This window comes from Anguilla anguilla, chromosome 2 (genome assembly GCF_013347855.1).
Source record: "Anguilla anguilla isolate fAngAng1 chromosome 2, fAngAng1.pri, whole genome shotgun sequence".
Taxonomy (NCBI): Eukaryota; Metazoa; Chordata; class Actinopteri; order Anguilliformes; family Anguillidae; genus Anguilla; species Anguilla anguilla.
This window is the reverse complement of record NC_049202.1, coordinates 25,895,546-25,923,190: the sequence shown is the minus strand read 5'-3', so window position 1 is coordinate 25,923,190 and position 27,645 is coordinate 25,895,546. Positions and strand designations below refer to the sequence as shown.

At 40.2% G+C, this 27,645-nt stretch overlaps 1 protein-coding gene across 2 annotated transcripts in view; it reads right to left on the bottom strand.

Moving 5' to 3' along the window:
- Window positions 1–23,198, bottom strand: part of tbkbp1 (TBK1 binding protein 1) — a 101,914-nt gene extending 78,716 nt beyond the window's left edge. The window contains exon 1 of one of the 2 annotated variants that reach the window (XM_035403778.1): window positions 22,725–23,198. The gene's annotated coding sequence lies outside the window, so the exon portion shown is untranslated. The remainder of the gene's footprint in view (window positions 1–22,724) is intronic. The other variant, XM_035403777.1, reaches the window with a different exon arrangement.
- Window positions 23,199–27,645: the final 4,447 nt, after the last annotated feature.

Genomic DNA, 27,645 nt, shown 5'->3' with positions numbered 1-27,645 from the left:
TTAAATTAATTTGTCTTTCTGAACTATTCTGAACAATAACATAATTGTGTACAATATTCTCAGAAATATTTCTTATTTATTCATGGCTTTAATATCAACAATTTATTTTTTTCATATATCCAAGAAAAAACAAGTATGTTTCATCTCTAAATGATAGCCAGAAACTTTCTCAGATGGTGAGCTTTTGGTGATTGTGAGAAATTACACATAACTTGCATCTTATTATAACTTATCATACCACAGTAAATCTGATAGTGTCAGAACATTGGCACTTTCAAATCTAACTAATGCACAGTCACACTTTCATTACATTTTCAGCAGTACTTTGTTAGCATCATTGTTACCATTCTGTTCATCAGTGGCACTAAAGTACATCTTACCCTTCAAAAACTGTCTGATTGCTTTTGTATTTTTGTACTTTTTTCTTATTGGCCTTATTTTTTTAACTATCTGCTTTATTCAATTAATATTTGGATTGTACTACTAGTACTACTATACTACTACTACTACTACTACTACTAATAATAATAATAATAATAATATTGACAGAGGTTTATTCAATTACCATTTTAAAAGCATGTACCTATTTTAAAATAAGTAGCCTAATAGGACTCATTAATTACTTAAGCAGTGTTTAAATAGCTATTTTTTCAGCTGTAAAACACGGACGTTATTCACTCAAAATGTTGTTTTAACATGTCTGGTATAATTTTTTGAACTTCATTGTTCATTGACCCATTGAATAAGATGGGAAATCTCTTACAGGTCTGTAATGTCAGAATGTCATTGAAGCTTCAAGTTTTAATAATATTCTGATTTGTCTATTTATTTTTTGCAATTTCCTATTTTTGCCCTTTTGCTGTAACCTGCCATTTCTGCATAATTGGACCGGGAACGTTCATCCTTAAATGGCTTTCGTAGGATGAGTACTTATGCCAATTATAAATAATGTGCAGGCACACCTCATTTACATTTGGGATTGATGAACATGAACATGAATAAGAACAAAATTGAGGTGTTTATTAATTCAGTATTACTTTTTCTTATGAACTCAAAATATACACCTTTCTTTGAACATTTTGATAAATGAGGCCCAGTGAGTTTATAATAATAATGATACTTAGAGAATACCACAGCCATGAATTAATGGAACTGATTTTACTGGAACTTGTGTTGAGTGGCCACTGTTGTGCAGACAGATGTTCATCGTGACCCTTAAATGCCCTTGTAATCTCATATGTGGACTGTGCAATCAGGCCAGTGCAGGTGGACTGCTGCTGCCCACCTGGTCTCCAGCCTGCCCAAATTCAAACATGCCACACCATTCTGCTGGCTTACGGTGGCTGCCAAGCATTAAAATGTCTCATGCTGGCACACCAAGCTGCGAATAGTACTACCCTTTCCTATCTTCAGATAACGGCTACACCATACTCTCCGTTCAAAGCTCTCTGTTCAGCATCCTCTCGCCAACAGGCTGATCCATCTCTTCCAAGAGCCAGACAGCTGCTCCACTCAGCCCCAGCTCTTCTCTGCCCTTTTTTTCCCAGTGGTGGAACGACCTTCTACAATCAGAGGGACTCATCCACTGGGTATCTTCAGCAGGCATCTAAAAACTCCCCTTTTCAGACAACACATCAGTGCTTATATTGAATATTAAATATTTAAAAAACTATTTTCTCCCGTAGGTCTTGAGGCTTGCACACTCTCAGAAAAAATTTCTTGTAACTGAGTTGTCACTTTATAGGTACAAAAACCTATACCCCTTGCCAGACATGCATAATTCATTTTCACCTTTTTTGTTTGTGAATTACCAATTTTTACACAAATAAAACATTGCGCTTTCAGGGTACATTTGGAAAATTTATTCACTGTACCTTATTGCTGTTCTGAGAGTGCACTTTGAAGATGGCGGTTGATCGTAACTGCGCATATCTCTAGCTTGTCTGGTGTTTGCTTAGCACATGAAATGATAATAATAATAATAATAATAATAACAATCTTTGTTCATATAGCACCTTTCAAAACAAAGTAACAAAGTACTTCATGAGACAGAATAAAAGTAAAAATGCACAAAGAAGACTGAAACAAGAATGAAGAAATAATACAAATAAATGAAAACAGAATGATAAAACACAGAGACACAATCAAAACAAGAGTTAATCAAAATCTTACGTACTAAAGAAGAGAGTAAAATAGCAAAAATGGTCAAAGGTGATAAGTAAAAAACATCACATTGGCTAAAAGCATTGGTTAAATTACCACATAAAAAGATTTATTTCTCCACCTTGGTCCCACCTATCTTGCAATGCTTTCACAGCATTAAGGTGGCATAGCTGCACCGCTTATAATCTAGCTTTACTCAGCTAATGACATCATCATCCTTGTTACAGCAGAGATGACTCATTCACAAACAACATGCGCAGTACTTCTAAAATCTGACTATAATTATGGCTCCGTTTACCAGCTTCTTAATGACCTGAGATCTTCTGAACAAGACAGGCTGATATCTCAACACAGTAATATTCCATTAATAAACAATGGAAGTACTGACTGCAGAGTTAGTAGGTGTGCTGCATGTTTAGAGTACTAGTCATTACACTAATGACTGTACTGCTACAGGGTTCTGGTTCAGTAGCACAGTGGAATGCAGCTGCGTTGTGAAGACAGCCTCTTAGCAGCAGATGTTATTTATAGGGACACCTGGGGGAATTTGGCAGTCCGCCACTGGAAGTGAGGCAAGTGGCTAACCTGGTTTCCTGGGCCGACACATTGGGAGCTCAAAGGGGCACAGCATGAATACCAAGGAAGAACCACACACACACACACACACACACACTAAATCCTCATTCCCACACAGATGCACTCTCCTTTCCTTTGTTAATACACACAATCAGTCCCACTTATAAGTGAAAGTTATGTACCCCTTCTTTTCCTCTCAACATATACCATCAGACAATAACACATTGACATTTACATTTACATTTGCATCTCTTCTACCGCTTATATTGCATTACGCCTCCACAGAACGCTTGGAGCCTTGTGAGGTTGAGTGGGCAGTGAGTGCCATCACAGAATGGTTACATCACTCCTCATCACATAATCAACCATCTAACTGGGACTGCTCTACGACCCCAGACATCAGAAGCCCCCTAAATATACTGTCATACTTTCCTGCGGTATGTTTGACAGCACAGTCATATAGTTACATCAAAAATGCAAGAAAGATTGAGGTTTGATGGTCGTCATTGTCACAGTACTCATCAACACTGACTATTCAGATAGATCTTGGGTTGTTCATACTCAGAATGGGCACCAACAGAGAAAAGGATCAAAAGGCTAAAGAAAATTATGTTTAACATTCACATCAAGTATGATGTTCAGAAGCAGAGCTCAGCCCTGGGACATCTTGGGGACGAGCCCACCTTAAGGAGACAGAAACTTAGAATGGATAGAGGAACTGCCACCTTTGCAATGTGCATCAGTATTGGCCAGGGCTGTGGGTTTGTTATCAACTGAGTTAATGGGAAACTGGGCTCCTGACCAAGGCCTTTGCCCTGGAAAAGATACAAGGGACAACAATACATTCTGCTATCCTTAAATTCACAAACAAGACCAGGTCAAAACCTAGTATATGGCTGGACCTAACACACGTGATCCGGCCGACCAATGGTGTACCTTCATAACTCGGCCGACCAATGGTGTAACTTCATCACTCACTCAGTCACTCAGTCAGTCACTCAGTCACAAACATTGCTGTTGCGGTCCAGCCAAAAATAAATTAACTAAGGAATCTGAATACTGTATTACTTGAATGCCAGACTGTTCTGGCATTCTAAGAACCAATGCTTTGAAGTATATGAGATACTTCTTCATTAAAACTGGCTGAGTTATCATGTTCAGCTAAGTCAAATGCACTGATCTGCCCTCTGGCAAGAGCTACAACAGTATGTCAGCATTTGTCAGCAGAAAATAGAACACTGGCCTAAGTGGATTCCATCTTTCTCTTTAAGTGTGAAAACTCAATATGCATTTTTATAGGAAAGTTAATTTGTTAAATGAAAAACCAAATAAAACATCACAAATTTTACTTAGCTGGCTGTAGCTATAGCAAATTTTAATAATAACCAATAACTGTTTATTCATAAAATGATTAGTGCTTCTTCAATGATCAATTAAGCTATCAATAATCCTCAGCTAACTACCAGGCATTACGTTAGGACCAATTTAGCAAGCTAGGCAGGGATTAGCAGGACAAATATTTGTATAAATATATGTAGAAATATACAGCCATTCATACGCAATCTGAAAAGTTACAGGTAATTGCATATTTTAGTTTCGGTTAAGAGAATCAGAGAACAAAATATTACAGTGTAAATGGTACATTTATAATAAGTGATGCACAATTTTTTTTGTTTTGGCTTTGTACTCCAGCAAATTGGATTTGGAATAAAACAATGAATATGAGGTTAAAGAGCAGGCTGTCAGCTTAGAGGGTATTTACATCTATATAGGATGACCTGAGTATTTCAGACTTTTTTAAACATGACAGTCTGCACTTTAACCTCGTGTTCAGTGCTTCATTTCAAATACAACATGCTGGCATACAGAGCCAAAACAACAAAAATTGTGTCACTGTCCAAATACTTACAGACTACATTGCATATACAATACAATGAAAGAGGATACACATAGAGGATGTGCATCCACTCTACATACATTGAGAACTTTGTAGTACCTGCCATGTTTTTGCTTTATGGTATAGAAAGGGCTGGTTTAAAAAAGAATATGTGCACTTACTAGTACCTGCTATTTTTATGGTATAAACAGTTTTTCTGCTCCTCGTGAGTATACTTATTTCTTGTGACTTGTGACTGATTGAATAGAATTTAAGCGATTTTACAGTGTGCTTTTTGGCATTGATGCCCTCACATTAAATTTAATTTTGAGCTTAAATTTGAAGGCTTAGCCTACTGCTTTCTGATCTGGGCTTGGTCCCATTTTGGACTGATGAAATTTCTTCTTTGCCAAGGCCAAGGTGGCCTTGCCCTAAAAATGATTAAATTTGAAGCCGGACTCTATTATGACTTGTTTATTATTGTTGTGTCTTCACACTTCTATTTGAAGAAAACCAGAAAAACAGCTGCTTCTGTCTCACTACACAACTGTCTGACAACTCCTAAAACCAGAAATAAAAAAGTAGAATTCATGTCACTTGTACCAAGCACTCAGAACATCTAAATGCCCCTCGTGACTCACAAAGCTGCTCATGAATAATCAACAGCATGGGATTTTGCCTGCCAGGGCTAGAGAGCTTGTGGTGCATCAAGGTTCTTGCTCCTAATCAGCTAAATTTGTCAAAGTGGAAGTGGCTTACATAAATGTGCACTTATATTAATTTTGTATGGATGGAAGAATATAGCAGGAGAAAGAATAGAAGAAATACTAAATTAATTTCACACTGTATAATTAGTCATGAAGCCTATCTATCACCCATGTTTTCAAGAATGTACTCAATGTATTGTTTCAAGAAGGTCATAAAAACACATCTAGATTTTGAAAAAATTCAGTTACTGATCCATGCCATTTCATTGTTGAGTATGCAGTGCCCACATAATTAAAAAGCCTTCAGTATCTGTTGCTGAGGCTTCTGGATGACAATAGTGATGAGGGCACCTGTAATAAGGTTCCAAATCCCAGGACACGACAGTTCAGTCAGCAATCATATTGATTAACCTAGCCTACATCTCGCATAGGATTAAGAAGAAACCTTGTGGAGATACCGACTAACAAATAATTAATATTTTTAAAAGTCTAAGCATTGTGTTTAAACAAAATGAATAACTGGACACTTCTTTGTTGTCCATTTTAGAGTTTAGTCAAAAAGCTTGTTCCTAATAAAACTGATTCAAATGGACCTTGCACATTAATTCAAATTCTATTCAATATTTTTGGAACCAACCTAGAAATATTTCACGGCCCACATGATGTGCACACATCTAGTGTGCAAGAGCCATGCAAGGAATGTACTAGTAGCAACATATGGCACCACTGCCTGATAAGACTAATAGTCTTCCCTCTGTAAAGTAGGCAACTTTCAGCACAGTCCCATTTTAGCTATAAATGGCATTTCTTTCTGTTTGTACAGATGAGCTCAGACTTGTTACATGGTGTACTGAAAATCAGAGAAATGAACACGCTGTCAAAGAGAAAGAGACAATGATCCCTGGAGATCTCTGATGAGAGAAGAATACGTGAATTGCTTAATTTAATAAAATCACAGGGTTACATCCTGAAAGCCTCCACGAAGCCTCCAAAATAGCAGATTATCCGATGTAATTTGTTGTGTGTATTCTCTATCGTAGAGTAACAGAACAAACAGCAATGCCTGTGTAAAGACAATGGAGTAAACATGGGGACATCACTTTCAAATTACAGTGCTGTTACTCAAATTTCCTTTGCCCACATTTTAAATTGTCTAAGCAATGAGGCAAGTCTTGTGATAAAATGTCCCCAAAAAAAAAGTAGGGACACTGCTTAAAAAAAAAAAAAAAAAAAAAGGTCAAAGGGACCAAATTGAAACGCTTATTAATGCCTATGCAGACTAAACAAAAACCACTTAGTAACCGGCAAAACATTACACTGACAATGTCTGTGAATACAGTTTGTGAAAACTGAATAAAAAATAACACATAATCGCCCTTCTGTAGAAGGAATAGTGGATTTCACCCCTCTTCTAGTAGTGTGCTGAACACTAAAGGTGAGGTGAAATAGTGCGCTCTTGGAACACTGTATCCTTGTCATTAGCTATACTGAGTTAAGTTGCAAAAGGTATTATTAGGTCATTAGAAAGTTCTGATTTTGTTTGTGAAATTTGCCAATTTACACACAACAGAATTTCTCTGACCACCACCTGCTCTGATACACAACTACTGTATTCTGAAATAACTGTCCCTCAGAGGAGGTATAACTTTTTCACAAACTTAACAACAACTTGGTATAATGTTTGCCATCCAATGGGTGTGAGCAGGAGAGGCAGCTCCCCTGTTCCTTTTGTCATGTAGCTGTATTGCAGACATGAGACAAACATTTTCCCAGCTCTCAGGACTTATAACACTTAAAGAACATAATGTGTATGAATAAGCCCGTGTAAATGCATTGGTCAGTACAGAGCTCATCTGGATACATGTTATTAATACTATTAATGCCTACTCTGAAATATGAGTTCTTAATGTCTAGATATAAATAATTGAGCTGATGTATTAACATATTGTATAAGACAAAGTCTACACTGCAAGACAAACTAAAAAACATGGTTTAAATGGCACGTGATAGCATCAGCGTGAAACAAGCGCAAATCCGCAATAGCTGCGACCGCACACGTGCATGCATCCTTGCGTGCATGCATCCACGCACACACCCTCGCACAAACAAGTGACCTCTTCTTTGGCTCATGACCAACCTTTCCACAAAATCTTGTGCAAATCTGTGAATCCATTCGGGAGTTATGTGCCTTTTTGTGATAGGCCACGACCTGAAAGTTACGCAGCTCTACCTTCGGTCACGACCAATGTCCATGCCAAATTTCAGCCTCCTGGGGCGAAAACTGTGGCCGCTACGGGGTGGGACACTTTTGTGGACCAACCGACCAACCAACCGACCGACCGACCGACCGACAGACAGAGCTATAGAGCAGCAGTCACAGCTAAAAAATGAATTGTTTAACAAACATGAAATGCTAAATAATTACAGCCATGAGTGCAAAATCTGATGTGCAAGGTAATCACATTACCAGCTATGGCTACACTATAACTGTTGGAAGAATTCCTAAATTCCTGAATTCCTGAAAAGAGGTTGGGCAGCCTTACATCTGTCACATGTAAAATCCACCTCCGGGTATTTACGTTTAATAATTCTTCACCAAAATGTTTCCAAATGTTTGTTATATGTTTTACTGCATTTAATAAATCACACATTCAGTATCCCAATCTGTTTAGGGAGTCCTGCTTGTTTTTCATTGCAAACAGGGCAGCCAAAACAAAGCACTTGAGTTATTCAACATACCTTTGCTCCTAACAGGGTTGGATATGTGTAATTGTACTGTAAATTGAAAGGCAAATTCACAGGCAAAACTCAGTATTTCCCCTGTATAACATTGTACATTCAAAATTGCACTTCACTAAACATTTGTCACAAACGCTTTACAGCCTAACCCCCCCACACACACACACAAAAGCAAGCCTAAGGCAACAGTTCTAATGAAACAGACCCTTAGTATAACAAATATAAACAAACTCTTTGTGTCCACATACAAAAACATTCAGTCTTTTTTTCCTATAAAGTATGGTACAGTATTCTTTCTAAGTGGCTCCTAATTGACCATCTAAGATGCCACTGTCAGGTTTTCTTATTCATTGTTGTACTATTGTACTCCCTCTGTCCGCAACAGCCAACAGAGGTCAAAGCCTTTGCAAATTCTATTTGTGCAAGAAACAAGAAGTGGCTTCAAAGTAGTAAAGTGCACCCACATGAAACTGGCTTGTGACTTGTGATTAGCAGGAACACTGAAAGATGTGATTCACTCCTGTGCATCAACCCCTGAAATTAGAACTGGCTGGTAGTCCTCTTGGGCTTGGACAACAGCACGGCAAATTAAGTGCACAGCCATCAAGTCATGACCATTAGTAAATAGGTGTAATGAGAGGAGGACCACAGAATTCCACACTTCAAAGCCTGCCATGAATTCCCTACACATTTCAGACCAAGGGGCCTGCATTTCCATAGATAATGGACTCTCAATCCTGGCACTGGGGGTCACCAGTTAACAGATTTTCATTAACCGTATAATTGAACAGAGGTCCTATTAACCAATGAGTCCCAGAAGTGCTGAATGCCAGAGCGTCTTCAAAATGAATAAAAATAGACAGCATAAAATGGAAAAATAGCATTTTTCCTTGATAACCTGATGGTAGAAAACATTCTGAAATATGTTTATTCATAATGTGTAATATGTTTCTTTTGAACAATTTCACGGCAATGATTTAATGTTGATATCACCACCCTGAGTGTCATAATTATATTGAAGATGATTACATAAAAACAAAGTGTGATATAGGGTTGGATCTTCAGATCCGGGATCATGGGATTCCCCGTCTGGTTCCCCAAGAAAATTAACAGGAGAACCAGATATTTTTACATTCCTGAAAGTGGGAGAAATCTAATTTAACATGCAATGCATATGTAACAAATAAATAGACACAATACATTTTTGTTAAAATGCGTGTGAAATTTCCACTCATACAAACTACATTTAAACGGCTGGGCATTAGTTTTCCTATGCATACATTTGGGGTTAAAATAGGCCAGTTTCTTTCTTTTGGTTCCATGCATGATGTCATGAAAAATACAATCATGTCCAAAGTGAATATCCTTATTTTAGTCAGTGTACATTTTTTGCAGGCACTTGCAATTTTTAACTAGGTTGCAGTAGGCTATTAGAATAGGTGATGAAGAGATTTGTCTTAATAGGCAGCTTAATGATAAAGTACTGTTTAATAACTAGATTTTTTTAATGACAGAAGCTGACACTTTATTTAAATCCTCATTTTACAGGTTGTACATGAGATTTAAATATGTTTCTCGAATAGGCTACACATACCCATTTATTATCTGGTTGGTTACGGTTATTTATTATTGAGATAAGCAAGCCGAGCAGACTTAGTTGCGCGATACTTTTTATTTTTTGAAGAATAAAATAATTATAATTATTGTTATGACCATTGTTATTTGTTCAAATACAAATCAGTTAGAATATTTTTTGATCTCTAACTGTTCTTGTTGCAGCTTCCAGTTTGTACATAAATTTCAGGAATCAGGATTTTCAAAATGACCAGAAATTGAAAATGGTCCATACGCAAACTCTTCAACCCTAGTGTGATACCAATGTTTATAATGGTGATACTCTTCTTGTACTCTCCCATGTTTTCCCTTTTCGAGCATGATGTTGTGAGATTCAGAGCCAACACCGAGCAGTGATTGACTGAATGCAGGGCCATTGAAGGGTTGTCATTGAGGGTGCTTGTCAGTAGGGTGTTATTAAAAACACAGATAAGGTGTTAAAATACCTATTTTAATTTCTGTTTACCATTCAATTTAAATAAAATTTCTACAAAACTACTGAATTTAGAATATATTTATATATAGTTCATATAGATATAGTACAGTATATTTTGAAGATTTAGACCCTGGGTTTTTAACGCAAAGGTACTGTAGGAGGTCTGCAAACACACTCTCAACCCCCCACCCCTCAGTTTGCAATTGCAAACTCAAACCCCCCTACCCCCCTCCCACCCCCCGCCACACACACACACACACACACACACAAAACTTTTGTAACCTTCTGACTATGTTGTATTATGTAGCTTCTGTAACCTGCCTAACTGTAACTGTAAGCTTGAACATTGGCAACACAGATTCATACTTGGTCTAGCGCTAAGAATAAATAGTCTCCATATCCACAGTCAATTGTCTTTGTCCATTATGCTTGCATACATTTTAGACACGACAGATTCAAAAGTGTTTTTTGTTAGGACATCCCATGTTTCATGAGTTCTGCTATACAACAACCCAAACAACTGCAGTAAAATCTAGACTGCCATTGAAAATTCCTGACTGCTTATTTGACAATGCTTCCCAAAAAGAGACCCCCTTTTTTGGGCTTAGAGTCCTCTGAAAACTGTCATAAAAATTTTAGAAACTCAGAGTCAAATGTTTTATGATTTTGCTGAGAGGCTGCCATTCACCAAATTTAGCTCTCCACTTCAGTTGATGAAGCAGAATGGTAAGGACGTGTCAGGCTTATGACAGTGACACAGCATGCACAAATTTGTGGGCAGAACTGCTATGAATTTCAGGAACTCATTCTGAATGGGATGCAAAAAGCAGACAACATTTCAAAAATGACTGATTGTGAAACAAAAGTATTTGGGATAGAAAATATTGCTTCACACCACAGGCAAATTTCTGTAGGTGTGGCAGTAAATTGTCTGATTGAGCTGCCTGGCCTTCATTACTGACATAACTGACATAAACAACACTTCTGGACTAGATGAAGCTGAAAGTCTTATCAATGGTTTAACAGGGGGAGTAGATCTTGTGGGAGGAGATTACTTAAATGACCACTTCTGGAAAGATTTACTTAGCAAACATCCTAAAATTGAATTGTTTACCTCATAAGTTGAAATCAGCAATGCTGAACATCAAATGGTTACATGCAGTGTGAGGGCAAAAAGCATTGATTAACACCGGAAAGATAGTACAACTGCAATTTCATTACAAATAAAACACATTGGGATGAATTAGAAAAATCTTAAAATTGGACCAAGTATAAACTTATAATGTGAGCAAATGCATAAAGTCCTATGCTTGAATCTAACAGAAAGCTGGTCTGGGAGTCAACCACCTTTTCACTTAACAAAGCTCATCATACATAGCATTGCATTATACATTCTCTCTCCTGGAGTGTGTGTGTATGTGTGTAAACATTAATGAATGAAATAGAATTTTCAAAATATGAAAACTGATTCCCAGACTGTAATTGATTTTTGCCTGAGATTCAAAATGACCAATCCACAATGTACTACCCATGTAAGGCTAATTGTTTTTGGTTTTTTACCAATTTTCACCAAAAAATATGGGGATTTTTTTTTAAAGAAGCTGATCGGTTTAAACCAATTTCCATCTGGATTTTATGTTTGCACACATCAAAAAAGTTGTTCCTCTTTGTGTAAGATTATATAGCGTCCTCTTGTGACAAACTTCACCCTTTGTCAAGCCCTGCCCAAGTCCCTCACTCCTTAGTTACTGTTGCTAATTCCGTCAAGCTTTTGCTTCGGAAACACCCATTGAGAGGACCTGTCAGTTATATGCATCATCTTACCTTTATCAGACTGAACACAGACTATCCCTCATTAATCAAGCAACTCCCAGGTATGTCACAGTGCACTGCATTTATTTTATTTCACAGTCATCTTGAAGAATTTTTTATTTTCCTGACTAAGTAGCCTAACGGAGGCTACCATTACTGTATTCCACCAATGCTTACCATACTTACTATGGCCGACCAGTTGACTCTGTATCCACGTGACTAACTAATGTTTCCAGGTAATCAAATCAAATTATTTTTTGTGTCATCATTGTTTCTTTCTATTTGTGCTCCCACCACCTTAGAGATCAGAGTTGCGCAACGTTAGGCTGTTTTTCTCCTAATGTCACATTAAGTAGGCTAGCCTAATGTTAATGGTGCTCCATAGTCAAGGTTGCCTCTTTCATTCTACTATAATAAAAATCCTGTATTTCAAGCTGCTTTCACAGATATGAGTATGGCAATAATCCATAGTTGGCGATGAAATTTATATGTAATGAGGAAAAGTTAGCTATCTGTGCTTTGTTGGGTAACTAGCTAACAATTTTACTGAACATAATATTTACATTCATTATAATCTATGTGACATTTTAAATTTTAGTTAGTATATACAGAAAAGCTCGCTACAACTCCTCAATTTAGCTACAATCCTCATAGAAGTTAATAATTTCGAAATGGACTTTGTGGTGGTTAGCATTGATTGCTATGCACAGGGGCGCTCTGATTCAGCAAGCTAATCAAGAGGCCTGTAGAGTTCTATGACGCATGGATACCAGACATTCTTTTATAAACCCTTTATGTAGGTTGTTCTTCAGCAGACATAACATACAACAATGCACACGGGCCCATAACAAACATACTGCTTCTGCTCATTTACGTCATACTTGACCTTCAACCCCAAAGCTATTGTGATTGGCTGTTAGAGTACAATGTAGTAATGGACTGCCTAGTCCCATATACTACATCCCCCCTCTTAGCCAGAGTATACTAACAAACGAAACACTTTCACTTTTCTTTGTAGACCTGTAAACATGAACAACATTCACTCACACGGTAATAACACCGCTGTAGAGTCATGCTGAACTGTGACCCTAGCAACACTCAAAAAATACCTGGCTGTACCACTGGTTTACTCAAGTACATAGTCCTGTAGCCTAGCTGGCAGTTTTGTGCTCCTGCCTGCTCAGGTTGTCTGGCACTCTTGAGTCTCTGTGACCAGCTCTGGTTCTGCTCTGCCATTTGGAATGTTTTGTGCTTGCCCAATCTCCTGGTCAGAATCAGACTCCATGTCAGTGATTTCATAATTGTCTCTGTACCTAGCCACTCTTTCAGATCTGAGATGCTTCCTGTTCCTCCTGTACCGAGCTCCTGCAGGTGTGATGATGTCATACGATCTTGGCTCATCCCTGACTCCACTGTTGCTGGATGCAATCCTTTTGCTGTCTCCATGCACACTCTCTCGCCCTTCCTGAATGAAGGAAGCGGTGACACGGACTTGTCGTAGCTCTTCTTTTGCTGAAGCTGTCTTTGTCTCAGACCCTGCTGGACATTCTCTGGTGTCGCTGGTTTAAGGGCCGCTTTGCTTGCAGGGAGGTCAGAGCAGAGGACACGTCCCATGAGTAGTTGTGCAGGTGAGTATCGCAGCCCTGTGACTGGTGTGTTTCTCAGGTGCAGGAGAGCCATGTGAGGGTCAACACCTGTCTGTGCTGTGGACTTGAGCATGTTCTTTACAGACTGAATGGTTCTCTCAGCTAATCCATTTGACTGAGGAAAGGCTGGGATGGAATGTGTTACCTTAAAGCCCCACTCCTTAGCAAACTGAGACATTTCAGCACTAGCAGAGGGGACATGATCTGCAATCAGCTCAGTAGGTATGCCATGTCTCGCAAAAACAGCTTTAGGCCTCAGTACCTCTAGATATTTGGAGAAGTAATCCACTATCAGCAGGAATGGGCGTCCCTGGAATTCAAAGATGTCAGCAGTTAATTTCTTCCATGGTGTATCAGGCACCGCGAGGAAGGAGAGGTTCCTTTTGATTGCTGGGCAACTTTTCTTGACATGAAGGGCATGATTCAACCATCATCTTGACATCTTCAGTGAGACCGAACCATTACATGAGAGATCGCTGTTCTCAGCCTGTCCAGTGCTGCTTGGTGCTCTGGGTGCCATTGCCATATTATGTCCTTTCTGAGCAGCGTTCTCAGTGGTACAGTGAGCGTGGCCTCGTCTGGGATGTACTGGGCTAGGAATCGTGTCCTCTGTAGACCCTTTTTGTCCTCTGGTGGGGGCATCTGTGTGATCGCTGTCACCTTGGAGTCATCTGCTCTGACCCCGCCTGCGCTGATGATGTGCCCCATGTATGTCACTTCACTCACCATGTATTGTATCCTGTCAGCATTGAACTTCACATTCAGCCTGATCGCTCTGTCCATCACCTGCTGTAGGATGTGGTCATGCTCCTCCTTTGTAGCTGCTGCTATGATCATGTCATCTGCAATCCACTAATGTCACCAAAGCTCTCTGAGTTGATCCGTTGGAACACCTCACTGGTACTTTTGATGCCAAAAGACAAGCGTGTAAACTGGTACCTCCCCCACGGGGTGTTGAATGTGCACAGATCAGCTGACTTATCGTCTAATTTTATCTGCCAATAGCCGTCCTTTTCATCGAGGATTGTGAATATTTTCTTGCCTGCTAGGCTGCACTGCACATCCTCAGGTGTCGGTATGGAGTAGTGTTGGCACTGCACTGCTTTGTTTAGGTCCCTAGGCTCCAAGCACACCCCTAGAGTGCCATTTTATTTTCAGTTATTACTAGGCTGCTCACCCATGGCGTCGGTTTTGTTACTTTACGACACACCCCTCTCCGTTCTTGATTGTCCAATGTCTCTTTCAGTCTGTCCAACACCGCAAAAGGAATTTTCCTGAACAATTTTCCTGTAGATGTGGTGCACGCCTGGAAATTCGCAGAGCCCTTTGAACACAGCAGCGTAGCGCTTGAGCAGCTCCTCTTTGGTGTGGGGTGGCGCTTGGTGTGCTAATGTTCCTACTTTTCTAATGAGGTCAAGCTGCACACAGGCCTCCCTGCCACCTGCAGTGGTGTGTCGGATGCGTCTGGGACATAAAACTGCAAGTGGGCCTGTTTGTGCTGGGTGTGCACTAGCAATGACATCACACCCTTGGGCGTGATGCGGGTGCCTCCAAAGGCTATGAGTACAGGCGCTGTCTTTGTCACTTTGCCTTGTTTTGGGAGTTCGTCTGCTATTGCTAGTGGGAGTCCATTAACTTCAGCCTGTGTCTAACTTAAAGTTGACCATTTGTCCCCCTATACGCAGGGTTGTGTGTCAGCTAGTGTCTTTTGGGCGAGCCTGCAGTTGTGTGACTGTGCCTATAAACAGTGTGTCTACACCCATGGCCTCTGTCTCAATAGGTGCAACACCTGCTCCTGACCGACACACTGCTACAAAGTGGTTTCTCTTACCACATTTTCTGCACTCAACATTAAATGCGGGACAGTTTCTGGGTTTGTGTGTTTTTCCACATCTGTTACAAGTCTTTGCCTGCTGCTCACTGGTTGAGTGCATGCCTTGCTTAGGAGACTGAGTTCTTGATGGCAGAACATGGTGGGCATTTTTCTCTACAGCGTGAACAAACTGTTCTGCACCACTGCTAGCTGACATAACTTTAGCCTAAGCTGATGTGACTTCTTTCGCACGGCATACATCAATGGCCTCAGCTAGGGTCAAATCTGAAATGGTAAGTAACTTTTCTCTCACTCTTCCATCTGTTACACTGAATACAATTTTGTCCCTTAGCATTAGGTCCTCAGTCTCTTTGAACTCACAGTTGCGTGCTCTCTGCCTCAGTTTAGTGACAAACTTGTCATTACCTGCCTGTTCATTAAACTGGTGCGCCCAAAACTGATGACTCTCAAAAACAGTATTCCGTCGTGGTGCACAGTAGTTCTCAAACACCTTCATCACCTCCTCCAGTTTCCTGTTCTCAGGATCTACACAAGGAATCTCCAGCGTGTTGTAGATCTCTAACGCGTCCTCACCAATGCAGTGCAGCAACACAGCGATCTTCCTTGCTTCCGGTTTACCATTTAGCCCGCTGGCTACAAGATACAGGTTCAGTCTTTGATCCTATTTTCGCCAATTTTCTGCGAAGTTTCCCGTCAGTGTTAACGGTTACGGTGGTGTGAACGACTGCATCGGTATAATCCAAACTCGATTGTCAGCAATGTCAATGTCTTTTGTTTAACTCACGCCAATGTTATCAGAAAATCCAGTCATTGCTGTAGCCTGCTGGTGAAGTCCGTGGTCTCACTCGTGCAGCTAACGCCGGTAGCTAACACTGGAAATGTTCCTTCCGTTGTGTCCGTTTTTTGACAATAAATATCCGTTTGCTTCTCCGCTTCTGACACCATGTAGAGTTCTATGACACACTGTGGGAATTTGCCAGACAAAGGATACCAGACATTATTTTATAAACCATTTATGTAGGTCGTTCTTCGGCAGACATAACATACAACAGCGCACGCGGGCCCGTAACAAACATACTGCTTCCACTCATTTACGTCATACTTGACCTTCAACCCCAAAGCTATTCTGATTGGCTGTTAGAGCACAACATAGTAATGGACTGCCTAGCCCCATATACTACAAAGCCAACATGCAGGACAGCTTGGAACAAGCTTCCTGAAATAGAAAGTGAAGAGAAAAATGGGGAGAAGGAGCAAACAAGCTGCTGATAATGTGATGAAAAGCAGTAAGTTATCAATGTCTGTAATTAAAATCTAACTTGATCTTTGCATTGTTATTTTTATGATCTGATTTTCACCCAGATGTTTGCATTAGGCTATTTTTTCAACCAATGTTCGCCCGTTTTTGTAATATTGAAAATTAACACCAATAAATTCACAGATTTTTTTATTTTTTATTTATTTATTTATTTTAATAAAAATGGAAAACAATGAGCCTTGTACTTATGCTACCTAAGATATCTGAATGCTGTATGCAGTAGACCTGGGTAGGCACACTATATTAAATAGGCTACATTTGTTGCCATGTATGGTTCAGCTGCCATGGAGAGCAACTAGCGGTCAGTGTCCCTGTTAAAAGCTGCCTTTGTTAAGTAAAGGTCTCATATTCCATAAAATATTGCCCTCACAGGCCAGTTTAAAATCTTATGTCAATAGAAAGTCCTTGACATGACCCTGAGCAGCTGGCACAGTAAAAGTAAGTGAGTCTGCATAAGTGGGCTGTGCAATAAGAACAGCATTAGCTGTGAAGACATTGCTGACTGCCACACATTTATTGGACATCGCCTATTTTCTATTCCATATAAAACCTTCTACCATTCAAGGGCAATCTCATGAAAAGCAAAGAGTTCAAATGAAGAGTCAGTAGCATTTAACAGCAAATATTCTGATTGTCCTTGGTAGGGTTTCGTTCTCACTTTTTCCTTTTTTTTGTAACTTTGCTTCAACAATCACAAAACTCTCAGATGCATAGTTTTAGATGAATAGTTTCCATTTTCCACATTTTTTATATTGAGAGCTGTGTGGTACATGTTATGTGAATGTTAGGAAAGAATGTTACGAAAGTAACAGTGGTAATTTCAGAAGACAGGATGATGAGGCAGATTCTGACAGCAAGAGGAAGGGAGAGTATTAGAATTACATTTCAAAACATCAAACATAAGTGCCATCAAAGTGACCAAAGTGACATCAAAGCACTTTTTAATATCCCCTAATCACAAAGCTTGTGAAAACTGTGGAGATTATGTTGAGGGAGATAAGTGCTAATAAAAATGAAGTAGCCTATAAGTAGAAGAGGGGAGGGGGACCACAGTCATTCAGTGCTTTTCTGAGCTGACATGTATGACCCTATGGTGTTTCTTCGTTTGGTGAGAATGAGACAGACATATTACTCAACTAATAGGCTACAGGAAACTTATCACAAATAGATTCACTGAGATGGCAGCTGGTGAACTTAGGGAGGAAGAAAACTAAGCTTCATATAATAATTTTCCTGATTTCAAATGTGAATGTTTTACAAAAGTGACAAGCATACCAAGCCAGCAGCTGGTTAGACTGCATCTCATGTAATAGCAAATCCTTTTGCATTTCATGAAAAATCCTTTAGCTACTGTAAAACAAAAAACACCTGGTTGGTTTTAAGGTATAATAGATCTGCAGTAAAAAAAAAAAAAAAAACAATACAGAAAAAGATCTAGGTCGATAATCCATTTAAAGGTAAAGTCCCCACCTCTCCTGTTTCATGCTCATTGGCAGCCACTGAAGCAATGTTGAAGTCATAAAAAAGGAATGGAGAATGCTTAAAATGGAATACTGGATGAGCACTGTGCTGATGGTGAAGCTAATGAAAGGACCACAGAGCACATATTTCAAAAATGTTATACACTCTGGTTGGGACGCCTTATACCTCCTGGTTCTGCAAACCAATGTGAGCGAAGGTTGTCAGCACATAAGCTAATCTGTTTTCATGTACAAAATTGACTGAGTACATCATCTTTGAAGGAACTAGGGAGAATAGGCACCGAAGGCCCTGTTCTGAAAATGTGTGTGAAACAGCAGTGGTGCATCCCAATAATAAAAAAAAGTATCCTCCTTTCCTCCACTACTACCTCGTCTCCTCCGGGCTCCAGAGACTGATCTTTGTGTACTCTCTCCCGCCAGTGTCCCAATATTGGAGGAGACAAGTAAAGCAGTAAACTCGGCTCCTTGTCTCCTCCCGGTGAAGGATACATTGATGTATGCTACCGCGGAAGTCTTTTCACATGTCTATGTGACATCATCAAGCTCACACCAACAGAGATTGAAAGACCATCCCACAGAATCTGACACTATCCAAACTTTGGTAAGCAGAGAGGGCTGAGAACTTGAATTTCTCAAATTATGAAGATATTAGCCACATTTATGTATGGTTCAGAGGGTTATTATCACACATAGCATCCTACCCAAAAGATAGATCATATATAATGGATAACAAAATGTCCATTATATTTGTAGTTCTAATCTAACACACAAATTTGGCAATTGAAGATGGGGAAGCAGTTTTTTATTTGCTTGTATGCATGTTGATTAAATTAATGTGACTAAACATAAAGCAGGGCAACTCTCATTAGTTCAATATGTGAATAGTATGCATGGATTCATTTATTCAACCATTTCCAAAGACTGTATTTACTATGAACAAATCAGATTTCACAAATTACAGTGAGAAATAAATGTGTTTATGTATGTGAACACTGAACATTGGGAAACAATAACTCAGATAAAATATGAAGCAACGGGATGTTTCCCTAATCTACAAAAATGTTTCTAAATTAGCTTATGTGAGATGCTTCGAATGTGGATGCCATAGAATATAGGCTGTAACAGTATAAATAAAATGTTTATGATGGGGCTATTTCATCAAGAGTGTACATACTGTAGGCTTTGATGACAGAGAAGCAGATAAGCTGTCCCAGTTTTCTTCATGCCTCCTCATTCTGTCTTTTCCCCCACGCATTTCCTCCCCTCCTTTCCTCCACATACTTCCAGGTAGAAAATGAGTGGTAGTGGGGGAGTGCAGGAAAGGAGGTGAGGAGTGAAAAGTAATGGGACGCACTCAAGATCTCCTCAAGTGAGGCTGAAGAACTGTACTAAAATACCTGCGCTTATAGCCCAGAGGTTGGGGATTTGAAGCCCAGGTAAAGCACTGCTATTGTACACTTGAGCACGGCACTTAACCTGAAATTGCTTCAGTATACAGCACTGTATATCTAGCTGCATAAATTGGTGCTGTGTAAAAATATAAGCAGTGTAAGTAGACTTGTAAGTTGATAAGAGTATCTGCTAAATGCAACAACTAGGCTTATGCTGCAAACTAGAGAAAAGGAAAATCAAATTATACTGATAAGGAAAGAACATTTTACAAGTACAATGTACATTTTTATATTGACTCGTTTGCAAGTCGCAAAGCATTCTTTTATATCATATGCAGGTGTATTTCATTGTACGTGGAAACTTGATATTAGTGTTTGCAGGTAAAGCCTGAGCTCAGTTGCTTTTATTTATTTTTGACACACTGATCTGTGAGACAAAATCAGCAGTTGAGGACTACTTTGACAAAAAAAACAGACAAACTAGACAAAAACAGATGTGCAGCTTCAGTGCATTTTCCCGTTGTTTATCTTTCTTTAAAAAGTCTATCAAACTAAAATGTATTCAGCCTTTTTTGTTAGTTTGTTGCTCTGTTTAATGCAATGAAATAGGGGGCCATGTGGTGCAGTCAGTAGGGTGGCTGACTGTCAGTCAGTATACTAATCCCTGGTGCAAGCATGGGTTTGATTCCCCCATGGCACTACTACTCTGTGATATAATCTGTTTGCATCCCTGTCTGCTTTCCCTGTTTGAATCAAATTTTCAAAAATACAGACATAATAAGGAATACTTTCCTAAAATTGCTACCTAAAACTGTTTCAAGAAGTTGGCTCATTTTCTTATATCAAACTACTACCCTATGTTTTTTTTTTCATTCAGCATTTTACAAAAGCAGCCATACCTTACATGAATATTGATTCTGCTCCACACTCCCCATGGAAATACCAAAGAATTTTGGATCAACCAAATTTGGAACAACAGCCAATAAGCAGAATGGCAGAGGTTTTGACCAATCAACTGGAAGGCATGAACAAGCTGCTCTCCGAACACTTCTTCTCTGATATCACCGCATTCTGCACCCTTGTGTGGGACTGGGTTATGGTGTGTGGGCAGGCAAAGGGTCTGCAACTCTACCCACTCTACCCCTAGGAAGGTAATCTGAATCCCTCTTCCAGGATTCATAACTGTATGACACATTTTCAAAATGCACTAGAAGACAGTAATGGAAATCTGCCCAAAACATAAAAGTAGATATATAAGCTAAATAAAGTATGGTTAGGAAAAAAGTGGCAGGGGACGTTGCGATGAACAAAGCTGGCATTTTCAAAGACGTCTCATAGACCCACAGGATAGGTAACTCACATGGCTGAGGACTGAGTGTAAAAGTTCTCATTAATTTTGCAAATATTAAGAGTTGAGTGTCATATCCTAATTTCCGTGCTGCTCTGTCAATGGCTTTTTCCAAAAAAAAGTCCTAATTGCAGGCATCTACTATTAGAACACTTAGAACCAGGCTTTAGGTCCCTGTACTGTAACTGTGTGCTACCCAATTCCAACTTTCTGCCCAGTGATTCAAAGGCATTTCAGAACCAGGGAGCTGTCCAACATTCGCTATCAGTCCCAACACCATGCCTGACGACACAAAGCTACCATTGAAGACCGTATGAACTGACACTGTCAACACAAAAAATCCAGGCTCTCTAGAGGACAACTTACTGTTGGGTGAGAGCATTCACACAGACGTTACAGTGCGATGAGACTATCAAATGGCCCCATCAAATACAAATGGTCGCAATGAACAGCTATAAAGAACCAGCCAGTATGCACTGTACTCGGATTGACAGGTTTTTGCCTCTTCAGTAAATTCATTTTTGAAACAAGCTGTGAATCATTCAGTCAAATTACCAGAAAACACTAACGTCAAAGCCAGTAAAACCACACTTCATCCTGAAGAAACCATGCATTTATCAAGAAGCATTTGGATGGCACGACGTCAAATCTGAAATTCAGCAGTTAACATAACTAGAAGAAATGCCGATAGTTATCACTGATGAACAAAGGTAGCATCGGAAAAAGTGCAAGTAAGTTCATAAAAATCGTGGTACGTCAATCTGCATACGCTCATCACAGAACAAGGTCTCCATTTTACCCGTTGTCCCCTTTCCGAGTGACACTGGTCAGTTTCTGGGTTAAAGCCAAAGGTGCTGAATGTGTTGTTGCTGATGGCCAGAGCTGACGTTTGGAACCGATCAATGTAGGCTACAATGAATTACTGACTTGCTGGCCGGCGAGGTCTGCACTCTGCAGCCGAGACCTCTAAATTTTATATCTTCTGTTAGCACATTTAGTCATTTTCAAATTCTCTGTTTCTGCAGCGCTGATGACAAGAGAGAGAAGTGCTTGGTTGAACTAAATGAGTAGCAACACGAAACAGCTCTGCTTTGTTCATCGTTAAACGAAATGGTGGTCATTTATAGCCTACTGTTTCAAGTAGCCTACTGAACGCAGTCGGCTACCATTTACGGGCTTTTTCTTAAACAATACATAGCTAATTAAAAGTACATTGCAATTGGATACAAATACGAGTGTTTTAAATTAATGAAGAGCCTCGTTTTTTCCTGCCTTAATATATACCTAAATTGTTAAATGCTTGTTTTACAAGAACAAAATAAACCATGGACTAGGTAGCCTACACTCTTAAGTTCGTCGATTTCTGCGGCTAGGCTTTGCAACTCCAGCGCGGAGGTGCTGACGTTATCAAACCCCACACGTCCCCTTTAAGGAGATGCTTCAGCTTTGTACAAGAACAGTCTAACCAGATCCGCGATTGCATTTATCAAACAGAACGTCGACACTCAGATAACTAAGAGAAGGGTCATATGAACCTGACATCACATCACGGCCCGCCGTCCATACATGCCTCTCAAAAATATATCCCTGTCCTCGTTTTATTTTATTTATTTATTTATTAACTATTACTGCGAACAGCACAACATGGCTGTATACACGGAGCATCTCGTGAAACGTCAGCCTCTGCATTTTCACATACGCACTCATGTAGGCTAAATTCCTTGACCATACGATAACAATATAACAGCGTGAGAGAGCATCAGAAGAGACATGGAATACTCACACTAGTAGATTGAATGGTCCTGATGTGCCATGATTACAAAGCGAAATGTGTCCCAACTGTGCCCATTCGCTGTATGCCTGAAGACTGCTGATGTTAGTCGCTGCCCCTCGTGCTATTAGTGGAACAGTTCTCCGGTAGCGCTGACTGGCAGAGATCAGACGCTACAGCGTTCCGCTGGGCGTGGATTGTTGAATATTCTTGCCGCGCAAAGAAGGACGTCAACCTCTCGAAATGATGGGGCGAACACAAAAATTTCACGTCTTTCAAACACCCATGTACCCGAGATAGTAGCTACACTCACACCGATAAATTTTCCTTCTAAACGGTTTACGTCTTACGTTATGCAAGTGCACGCACTGTAAACTAGCGTAGAACGGTAAGGGATGGTTATTAAATACACCAGTTACTCCTAAGAATTAATGTCTTATTGTCATTACACCTACTCTTACTGAAGAAGTTACATCATGAATATCTAGTCGTCGTGCCAATTAAAACTATAAAAACATTCACTTACGAAATAATGTAAGGTAGGCCTAGTGATATTTAATTAAACCAGGTGGTATCGAGGGGCGTAATGGGGGTGGCCTAAAACGCTCAAGAACCCATGCAAATACAGTCGTTTGCGGGGGAAATGGGAAAATATGTTTTGTTAATGAACTCCAGACAAAAAAAGAAAGCGGCTAATGTTTTGCGACCAGTGTTTACCACTGACTTGACGATAACCGCAAGAATGTGGAAGAATTCGCATAGGCTACACATAAGCACATATCTTTAAAAAGCACAATTATTCATACACAATGCAACTACGACTGATAGCACATAGCCTACGTACCTACCTTTACAGCACGTGTACACGAATAACAAAATGATCCAACATTGTATTTCAACTTGTATTGTCATGTGAGCGCACTAGGCTTGCTAAAGTCAGCAAGAAAGAAGTTGTGCGTTAACATGCAATCGATTTCGTTTGCTTCTACCTTGACAATAAACACACTGAGATCCACGACTTGCACTTGTGCTCTTGACAGTACAAATAAAACATTGTAACACCAGCTAAAACACATTCAAAACATATAACATAAGCCTTTAAAACATAACATACACCCAAAACAAAATAAATCGTTGGACGCAATATTGTTGAGTAGGCCATGTGACTTCAGTTCATTAAGTACACGCCACATATTCTTAATAATCCAGAGAAACTATTATACATAATTTTTAATGTACAACAATAAAAAAATTATGAAGTAAAGGCAACCATTTTTTTGTTGTTGAGTAACTTAATACTATTGCTGTTTACACAGAGATGCTTCTGCAGCCACAGACGTGAAGAGAATATTTATCAGCAGGTGTACCTATGGGCTCAATTCCGTCTCGGCGGGAGGTGGTGACAACAGACGCCTCCCTGACTGGATGGGGTGCCATTTAGAATCATCAACGTATCAGTCTGGTCCAGCCTCAGAAAACATAAGCAAGCAGGAGTTGAGGGCTGCTTTTTTGAGCTCTTCAGCACTTCCTGCCTTTCCTGTGGGACAAACATGTCCTTCTCGGCTCAGAAAACATGTATACAGTTTTCCACATAGACACCAATGGGGCACGAGGTCCAAGCACTCTCTGGATCCCTCTCAACATCTACTCATGTGGGCCCAGCTTTGTCTGGCTTTTCTGTGGGCAGAACATCTCCCTGGTCTACGCAACCAGGTGGCAGGCTGTCTCTCGAAGCAGAGGCTTCCCTTGTGAAGGTGGCACCTCCACCCAGATGTGGTCCAGGCGATTTGGTGTCAGTTTGGAAAAGTAAACACCGGCCTCTTTGCTCCAGCTCAGACATCACACTGTTCAGTGAGGAGGAGGGCAGTCCGTTGGGGCAGGATACCCTTGTGCATCAATGGCCGGACAAGCTTCTGTATGCATTCCCTCCATTCGCGCAGATTCTGGAGATACTGCACAGAAGAATCCACCAGGGCCATCACCGGGTCCTTCTAGTAGCCCCTCGGTGGCCAGCTGTGCCATGGTTCTCAATGTTGGTGGAACTTCTAGCGGACCCACCATGGCAGCAGTCCCCAGGCAGAACCTACTTTCTCAGATGGACAGCCAGACCTGGATCATCTGCAGCTCTGGATGAGGCCACTGCCCCCTGCTGGTAGCCTGCGACCACTCAGTGGTGAAGGCAATATTGCATGCCGGGGCCGCTTCTACAAGGGTGCTGTATGCATGCCGCTGGACAGGCTGTGGATCCAATGCACTGTGGCGTCCCAGTATTGCTGCATTTTTGTCAACACATCCTTGATGAAGGCAGTCAATGCCAACATTTAAGGTCTGTGTAGCTGCTATTTCCACTCAACATGCCGCCATTAACAGCGTTAGTTTTTGTTAGTTCTATTACTCAAATGTCTGTTTTCACATAACCAGAAAAATAACCAAACTACTGAAATTCACTCTCATTATGATATTCACAAATTGCATTACATTACATTTATAAGTGCTTACCGAAGTTAAGCACTTATAAGTGCTTACCGAAGTTAAGCACTGTGCAAAACACAGGTCTGATAAGGTGTACAATACTCATTTTATAACAGTTATTCATAGCCATGAACACATTGAGTCCAGTTCACACAGTTAACACTACTCTGACCTAACCTATGCCAAGTTGAACTAGGAGGCATGCTACATAATCAAGATAATGATACAAAGTACAATATAAGTGATGGATGGTGGTACATGTAACATGGAGGTAGGACAGGAGGTACATATGTTGCATGAAAGAGAGGGATTTAAGTGATAAAAATGATCCCAGATTGGGAGTGCCCCACAGAATGGTGATAGTTATTTAGGCCAGGTATAGTCTGAAGAGATGAGTCTTCAGACAACGGCGGAAGATGGGCAACGAGGGAGTGGTTCATAGAGGAACAGGGAGTTAGTTCCACCACTGGACTGCTAGAGTGGAGAAACTCCGTGGTAGGGACGAGCGAGAACCATTCGCCCAGATAGCAGGGGGTGCAAGGAGTGGTTGAACTGGCGTATAGTATTGAGTCATGTCCTGTAAGTAGGCGGGGGCCATCCTGTTGGCTCTTATCTAAAGGCAGGGTAATGAAGCCATTATTGGAATTAGATGTGACACAAAAATGCAAGCTATATTAAGATGCACCACTGAGATGTGCAGCAGGGCAATGGAGCATGTACATAACAGGTAAGTGTCTCAGGGAAGAAAGGTTATCAGGATATGGTTATCAGGATATAGCACTTTGTTCCTCTCTCTTGTCCTTTGTTCCTGATGCTGCAAACTCATATAACACTCAATCTTCCCCCTGCAGGCAGCAAGAAAGGGATGGCAGTAGGTTTTGTTCAGGACTTGTCCATCACATCTTGGAAGCATTCCCAAAATCTTATCAATATGGGTAATATACTAATGGTGAACATGAAGTAATCAAGCACACGTCACCGATTTTTGTGGCAGTCACTGAATGAAGAACATTTTCAAACTATGGGTGACTGAGTCTACTGCACATGGAGTTAGCAAGTGTTGCAATCTTTTAAATATTGTGAAAATGTTTGTTCCTGAGTTTCTAGGTTTCTATCATGATTATATTTTCAGTATGACTCTTTAATGCCTTTTTTCCCTCTCTTTTCGCTAATACCCAAGTATTACATTTACCTGAATATAGAAAATGTACTTTTAACATGTAGCAGTCACATGATTCTATAAATCTTTAATTACAGCATTGGGTGTTCTGCAACAAGATCCTTGCGGATACCCCTCCGCATATTTCAGAATTTTTTTTTTTGCCCTATATGACTTTTATATAAATGAATGAATGAATGAATTAACCTGGCCTTTCTTTCCTCATATGATGCATTCATATCCATTTGAAGTACTTTTCTCTATTTGCTGAATAGATGGGTCACCTGTAGAAACCCATCCTGGCTTTTCATAGTCATTGTAAACTGTCAAGCTTATCACTGGAAAGAACAACCTGGAATTGGAATGTTTGTTATTTATGATTTTTTCTGCCAATTTGACACGGTCAGTTGTATGTACCAGCCATGCCCATTGTTGCATCCTTCACTGTCAATTTGAGGGCATGCACTTTGGTGCTTTTCATGCCACAGTCCACAAGTTGTGCTTGCAGACATGAATTATTAATCTAGCATAATAATAATAGGGGCGACATAGCTCAGGAGGTAAGACCGATTGTCTGGCAGTCGGAGGGTTGCCGGTTCAAACCCCGCCCTGGGCGTGTCAAAGTGTCCTTGAGCAAGAAACCTAACCCCTAATCTCTAACTGCTCTGGCGAATGAGAGGCATCAATTGTAAAGCACTTTGGATAAAAGCGCTATATAAATGCAGTCCATTTACCATAAATATGTATATCTATTGTCTGTGAGCTGGGTGGGATAGAGCCTATCGCAGTATGCTTTGGGCGAGAGGCAGGAATACCCCCTGGACAGGTAACCAATCCATCACAGGGCACACAATCCATTCACTCACATTCCTTTAGTCCTACAGCCTAACATGTCTACTCAATGGCCATGTCTCCAATTAGCCTAACCAGCATGAATAGCAGGAGGAAGCCAGAGTACCCAGAAGAAATGGGGAGAACATTCAAACAGAAGCTTTTCCTGGCAGGGATTCAAACCAAAACCGTTGTGGCCCAAGACCTATCTCATGCACCACCGCACCACCCTATAAAGTGATTGTAGTCTCTTTTACAGGGAGGACATGACTTAAAACACATGCATGTCTACTTTATCTTTCCAAGTTCAATAGAGCATAAAGGAACTTTAAAACCACATCACTAGAGTGAAGGTGATGCTTGTAATGTAATGTATAGAGAGCCGGGATAAGGAAGCAGTTATAAATTAATACAGTGATGTGAAAACCGCACCCACTTTCAGGACTATGGTTTAGCATGTTAGGACATAAT